Genomic DNA, 6,691 nt, shown 5'->3' with positions numbered 1-6,691 from the left:
AGGTGCAAAATAGATTAATAATAATAACCCTTCCTTAGTGCAAGACTGGAATGCCAGATAATGGGGCTGTAAGAGTCCAATCCTGTGTTGCTCACTGTTGTGAAGTTGATGGGACTGCTCACAGTAGTAAATCCTATGCTAGGTATTATTGTTTTGTAGGACTGGGCCCTAGGCCACGCAGTGAGTCATTGGGTGGGCTGGGATGTGAATGGAGGCATTCTTGGCTCTCAGCCCTTAGTTAAATGTTGTAGAGTATACTGCCTCTCCCAATGGCTGTTTTAATGGTCCTATAGACTGTCCTTGTGTGCTTAGTTTTAAACTACTATACGCTTGAGTAAGAACAAACCTTTTATGCATGCACATTAAAATCTCTCGCCTTCAAGGAAGCAATGAATAATGCTTCCCCCTTCTTGTGTGGTTGTTACGTTTTCAATATCTCTGAATGAGATGATCTTAAAATGGCAGATGTCTGCCAACAGAGATGTGAATTCAGCTGAAAGTCACATTCTTTCTCTCAGCTCCTGTAGTAACTTTCCTCAAGTGAAGTGCTGTGGTGGTTATTATGAACCTTCACAATAGGCAAATAAATGCCTGCCTTCTCCTTGGAGAACTGAAGGTAAATGTGAGCTCTAGAGAATGAGCCAGCCGCACGTGGCTTTTATTTGCTGACTCTAGCCACAGGCAGTGCACACAAACGTACACTTGTATTGGCACAATAAAATCTGTTTGGATCATGCTAATCATGTATTTCATACCCCTGAGCCACTTGCCATTGTGGGCCCACTCCTATAGTTATTTAGCAGGCAAGACACATGGATGTTTGCATGCAGGATCAGTTGTTCCACTTTTTAGACCCAAATCTAACTCCTAACAAACATGGGTTTCTCTCCCTACTGCTGTTGCCCATTCCTTACAGCAGAAATGCTAACTCAGGAAACTGAGTTAATAGAAAATTGATTTTGTTAAATCACTGAATCCCATGTCATTTTGAGTTTTCTGCAGCGTACGTTCTCGTGTGACAGTCCAATTCATTTCTTCCATGAATGCCAGAACACATTTGGCAGATTGAAATCTACCATTATGTATTACTTGTCTAGCACTTTAAACATGCTGTAGTGCTTTGCAAATATAATGTCTATTAGGTACTTTTTCCAGTCACCTGTGATCTGTCCTTTCTCACTAAAATATTGTCAGTCCCCATCAATGGGACATGACCCTTTAGAGAATTAGCTCTAAGAGGAATTTAACGGGCCAATTTCTGCTCTCATTTCCACTAGTGGAAAACTGGATTAAGATCACTAACTTCAGTGGAATTACTCTCAATTCTTACAGGTGGAAGTAAGAGCAGAAGTTGGCCCAAAATAATTAGCAAGCAAAAAAATACAAAGAATCAAAAGAGGAGGAGATTAAAAAATATCAGCCAGTCCACTGTGAAGTGGGATATCTTTCCTCAGACTTTTTTTTTGGACAAAGATTTGTATTTTGAGGGGATTTTTTATTTAATAAAATAGGAACATCAATGAAAGAATGTTTGGGAATTAAGGCAAAAAGGTTAATGAAAGGTTAATATTATAGAGAAAATAAGTGGAGATTTTCCATCCTAATATGTTCTCTTGGAAAACACACACAGGAATACTCTTTTTTTTTTTTTTTTAAATGGAGGAAGGCTGTGTGATTTTCCTTCTTCAGTGTGTTTTGTGTTCTTTCCAAGAGTTACGCTATGGAAAATCAGTATAAACGTGAATAGGATTCTTGGCTGCAACTGAAAACCTATCTCATTGTCTCTAAGCCAGAGCTCTGCCAATTTGTAAACTATTCCTGAGTATTGCATAAACATAGCGTACCCCTAAAAATGAATGGTGCTTAGTAAGCAATGTGGATGTGGGTCAGTTGATTTATATAGGGGAGAGCATTGACGAATTCACAAAAAACCTTTTCTGTGCAGAGAATTGAAATGCTATTTCTGTTAATAGTTAGTAAAGTGTTGACCTTGGCTGCTCCATTTCCCACAGCCTCATAAACTGATTTCTGTAACCCACTGAAATTCTACATCCTTGTAACCTAGGAAGCTATTGCGTTCAAATACCGCATGTCCTACAAAGGCCAAATTCCCATTGATTTAAGTGGAAGATTTGGCTGTATAAGGACACCCTTATTGGGTCCCATTTTGTCACTTCTTCACTCATAGGTCATCTAATGCCAGGAGTCGTTAGTGTAGCATTAATATATATTGGTCTCTTCTTCCTACTTTGCAATTTTTTTTAAATAGCAGCTCCTCCTGAACATTGTTAGTCCACTGCAACTGACAAGTATAAGATGAGATGCACATTTCATACAGCAGCTTGCAAAATCATATGAAAATCAGTTTCATCTGTATACAGCATTGAACAGCAAATATGAGATACAAGTATCGGGAACAAAAAACTAACTGTGGCCCCAGTCCTGCAAAGTGTGGGCCCTTATTCATATGCAGAGCCCTGCTTAGAAACTGCATTTGCAGATCTCTTTGAGGATCAGCACCTTTAACAGTGTTCTCCAGTTTCCATACTAAAATGCTACCAGAAATAATTTAATTGCAAGCTCCTTTTGGCAGCAAAGACTTGGCCATTTTTCACTTGCAAAGTGTTGTGTATACTATGGGCTTGATGAAAAGTCCCCTGAAGTCAATTAGTCTTTCAACTTCAGTGTTTTTTTGGATGAGGGCCTAAGGCCAAGTGAGAGCTCTGATACAGTCCTGTAATATTTCTGAAAAGAAATTTGTGGGAGAATGACCATAATGGGGCACTCTACCTCAAACAGCCCCTTACAATATGTGCTAACTACTTATGCTAAACAATCTGTTCCAGTTTGCATTTAGCTGTGCTGCTTGAAGTACCTTTCCCAGCCCTGAAGAAGTGGTCTGTATGACTTGAAAGCTTGTTTCTCTCACCAACAGAAACTGATCTAGTAAAAGATATTACCTCATCCATCTTGTCTCTCTAATAGTCTGGGACCTACACAGCTACAACTACACTGCATACAAGCTTAACTACAGTAACTCCTTGCTGAACGTGTAGTTATGTTCCTGAAAAAATGCTACTTTAAGCGAAACAATGTTAAGCGAATCCAATTTCCCCATAAGTATTAATGTAAATAGGGGGTTAGGTTCCAGGGAAATTTTTTTCACCAGACAAAAGCCTATATTTTATATATAGATATCTACACACAGTTTAAATTTTAAGCAATTTAATACTGTACACAACGATGATTGTGAAGCTTGGTTGAGGTGATGGAGTCAGGGGGTGGAAGAGGGTGGGATATTTCCCGGGGAAAGCCTTGCTGCTAAATAATGAACTAGCACTCGACTGAGCCCTCAAAGGTTAACATGTTAATGTAGCCTCACACTCTACACGGCAGCACAAATGGAGAGAGGAGACACAGCATGGCAGAAAGACAGACACACCGTGTGTGTGTGTGTGTGAGAGAGAGAGACGCACATTGCCTCTTTAAGTATGCTGACCCCACTCTGAGTACACTGCCTTTTTAAGTAGATCAGCAAGTTGAGACAGCAGCTGCTGCCAGCAAGCTCCCTCTCCCTCAGTCTTGAGCTCTGTCCTGTCCTTCCCCCTCTCCCCTCACCCGTGCTTTGTGGAGATGGGGTACAGGAGCAGGGAGAGTGGGACACCCTGATATTAGCAACCCTCTGTCATAAATATAAAGGGAAGGGTAACCACCTTTCTGTATACAGAACTATAAAATCCCTCCTGGCCAAATGCAAAACCCTTTCACCTGTAAAGGGTTAAGAAGCTAGGATAACCTCGCTGGCACCTGACCAAAATGACCAATAAGAAGACAAGTTACTTTCAAAGCTGAAGGGGGGGGCGGGAACAAAGGGTCTGTCTGTCTGTCTGATGCTTTTGCCGGGACCAGGTCAGGAATGCTCTTCAGAACTCCTGTAAAAAGTTAGTAAGCAATCTAGCTAGAAATGCGTTAGATTTTCTTTTGTTTAAATGGCTGGTAAATAAGCTGTGCTGAATGGAATATATATTCCTGTTTTTGTGTCTTTTTGTAACTTAAGGTTTTGCCTAGAGGGATTCTCTGTGTTTTGAATCTGATTACCCTGTAAGGTTTTTACCATCCTGATTTTACAGAGGTGATTCTTTTACTTTTTCTTTAATTAAAATTCTTCTTTTAAGATCCTGATTGCTTTTTCATTGTTCTTAAGATCCAAGGGTTTGGGTCTGTGTTCACCTATGCAAATTGGTGAGGATTTTTATCAAGCCTTCCCCAGGAAAGGGGGTGTAGGGCTTGGGGGGATATTTTGGGGGGAAGATGTCTCCAAGTGGGCTCTTTCCCTGTTCTTTGTTTAACACGCTTGGTGGTGGCAGCATAGGGTTCAAGAACAAGGCAAAGTTTTACAAGCCATGTTTTTTGTTTTTATTAACTCTCGGGTGTAAAGTTAGTTAAAAACAGAGAGGCTAAGATGACAGAATCCAAGGTGGAAAAAGCCAAAGAGGCTGCCCACAGGAGAGCTATGGAGGTAAAGGAAAAAGAATGGAAGCATGCTGAGGAGGAAATGGAGGCTGCCCACAGGAGAGAACTGGAGGCAGTGAAAGGCAGAAAAAACCCAAGAGGCTGCCCACAGGAAAGCTATGGAGGCAAGGGAAAAAGAAATGGAGGCAAGGGAAAAAGAACGGGAGGAAAAGGAAAAAGAGAGGAAGCATGCACTGGAGATGGAGAAGGCAAAGGCTCAGCAGAATATACCAACAAACCCTAGCAATCCTTCTCCAAGTACCGCTTCACATCCCAGGAAGTTCCCCACCTACAGGGCAGGCAATGATACCGAGGCCTTCTTAGAAAACTTCAAAAGGGCCTGCCTTGGATACAGCATCTCTACAGACCAATACATGGTTGAGCTGAGGCCGCAGCTCAGTGGACCCTTAGCCGAGGTGGCGGCTGAAATGCCTAAGGAACACATGAACAAGTATGAACTGTTTAAAACCAAGGCGAGAGTCAGAATGGGGCTAACACCCAAGCATTTCTGTCAGCGGTTCAGAGCCCTAAGGTGGAAACCAGACGTGTCATTTACCTGACATACCTACCACATTGTGAAACATTGGGATGCCTGGATATCAGGAGCAAGTGTTAAATCTCCAGAAGAGCTGCCCTTCCTAATGCAAATGGAGCAGTTCTTAGAGGGTGTTCCTGAGGAAATAGAAAGATACATCCTAGATGGGAAGCCCACAACTGTAACTGAGGCGGGGGAGATTGGAGCCAAATGGGTGGAGGTGGCAGAAAAGAAAAAAACTAGTAGCAGTTGGGGTGAATATCAGAAGGGGCAAACTGGAACAAAACGGGTGGAGGGAGGAGAGAGGAACAATCCTAATTGCAGTTGGAGTGGAGACCAGAAGGGACAACCTCTGACCTCACCCTACTAGCGGGGACAGCCCAAGGCCCTAACCAAGGAACACTCCAGACACCTTATCGTCTTGCCATACCGTTCTCCAGCAACCCACCTCACCCCAGTGACCCGTCAGCTGGATGATGTTTTAAATGTAATGAGCTGGGGCATGTAAAGGCCAACTGTCCCAAGAACCCCAACAGATTACAGTTCATTGCCCCAGAATCACACCAGAGGTCCTCAAGCCCAGATGCCTCCCAGATACCCTCGGAGTGGAGGGAAACTGTGAGTGTGGGCGGGAAGAAGGTCACCACGTAGAGGGACACCGGAGCACAAGTGTTGGCTATCTATGCTTCCTTAGTGGACCCCAATTTAATTGACCCAGAGATCTAAGTAACAATTCAACCCTTCAAGTCCAACTCTTTTAATTTGCCTACAGCTAAGTTGCCTGTCCAGTACAAGGGCTGGTCAGGAATGTGGACTTTTGCAGTTTATGATGTTTATCCCATCCCCATGCTGTTGGGGGAAGACTTGGCCAATCATGTGAAGCTACCCAAGAGGGTGGGAATGGTCACCCGCAGCCAGGCTAAGCAAGCTGTCACGCCTAGCTCTGTTCTGGAAACTTCTACCAGGACCCGGTCAGAGGTAATGGAACCGGACCTCATGCCAACATCTGCAACAGCAATAGTGGAACCAGTCACAGAGACCCAGAGAGAGCCAGTCTCAGAACCGGAACCGGCGGAACAACCAGCACCAGAACCAGTGCCCGCACTGCAACCCCAATGCCATAGGGCCCACTGAACCTGCACCAGCAGAAGCAGATAACCCTATACAAGAGGCTCAGCCAGAGCCTGAACCCCAACATAGTGCACCAGCAGAGAGCGGTTCGCAGTCAACAGAAACAGCCCTATCGACAGAAAGCAGGAGTCTCCCAGGAACAGCTCCAAGGCAGAGGGCAGGAGCAGCACAGGGCAGCACGGGGAGGGACAGCTGAGCTGCCCGGCAATTGATAGTCTGATGGGCGGCTGCTGCACAGGGAACTTAGGGGAGCTGATACGGGGGCTGCCGGCCCACCCTGGTTCCGAGCCCCCCACCAGCTAGCTCCAGCAGGCTGCTCTTCCTGCAAGCAGTGGCCGAAGCGGGCGGCTGCCAAACAATGTTATAAGGGAGCATTGCGCAACTTTTAACGAGCATGTTCTCTAATTGATCAGCAACGTAACAATGAAACAACATTAATCCTGGACCACATTAAGTGAGGAGTTACTGTATAGCTATGTCTACACTTCCACTTATGTCACTCAGGGGTGTGAA

Source organism: Caretta caretta, chromosome 10 (genome assembly GCF_965140235.1).
Source record: "Caretta caretta isolate rCarCar2 chromosome 10, rCarCar1.hap1, whole genome shotgun sequence".
NCBI classification, from domain to species: Eukaryota; Metazoa; Chordata; order Testudines; family Cheloniidae; genus Caretta; species Caretta caretta.
This window is presented reverse-complemented; position numbering follows the sequence as displayed.